Below are 636 nucleotides of genomic sequence, written 5' to 3'. Positions count from 1 at the left end.
GTCCTGTTCAACCATTATAATGAATACCGTCATTGTAAAGAAGAATTTGTTGTTAACTGACTTGCCTGGTTAAATGAATTAAATACATATAGAATCTCAGTGTGGTGGAGTAGTCATTGTGTTTGCCTGGTTAAATGAATTAAATACATACAGAATCTCAGTGTGGTGGAGTAGTCATTGTGTTTGCCTAGTTAAATGAATTAAATACATATAGAATCTCAGTGTGGTGGAGTAGTCATTGTGTTTGCCTAGTTAAATGAATTAAATACATATAGAATCTCAGTGTGGTGGAGTAGTCATTGTGTTTGCCTGGTTAAATGAATTAAATACATATAGAATCTCAGTGTGGTGGAGTAGTCATTGTGTTTGCCTAGTTAAATGAATTAAATACATATAGAATCTCAGTGTGGTGGAGTAGTCATTGTGTTTGCCTAGTTAAATGAATTAAATACATATAGAATCTCAGTGTGGTGGAGTAGTCATTGTGTTTGCCTAGTTAAATGAATTAAATACATATAGAATCTCAGTGTGGTGGAGTAGTCATTGTGTTTGCTGATGGACACCAATCTCTTAGCAATAGATCATGAATTACTTTTAAATGACTGGGTTGCTGATGAAGGCAACGGACCTAACAAT

This window comes from Oncorhynchus nerka, linkage group LG18 (assembly GCF_034236695.1).
Source record: "Oncorhynchus nerka isolate Pitt River linkage group LG18, Oner_Uvic_2.0, whole genome shotgun sequence".
NCBI classification, from domain to species: domain Eukaryota; kingdom Metazoa; phylum Chordata; class Actinopteri; order Salmoniformes; family Salmonidae; genus Oncorhynchus; species Oncorhynchus nerka.
This window is presented reverse-complemented; position numbering follows the sequence as displayed.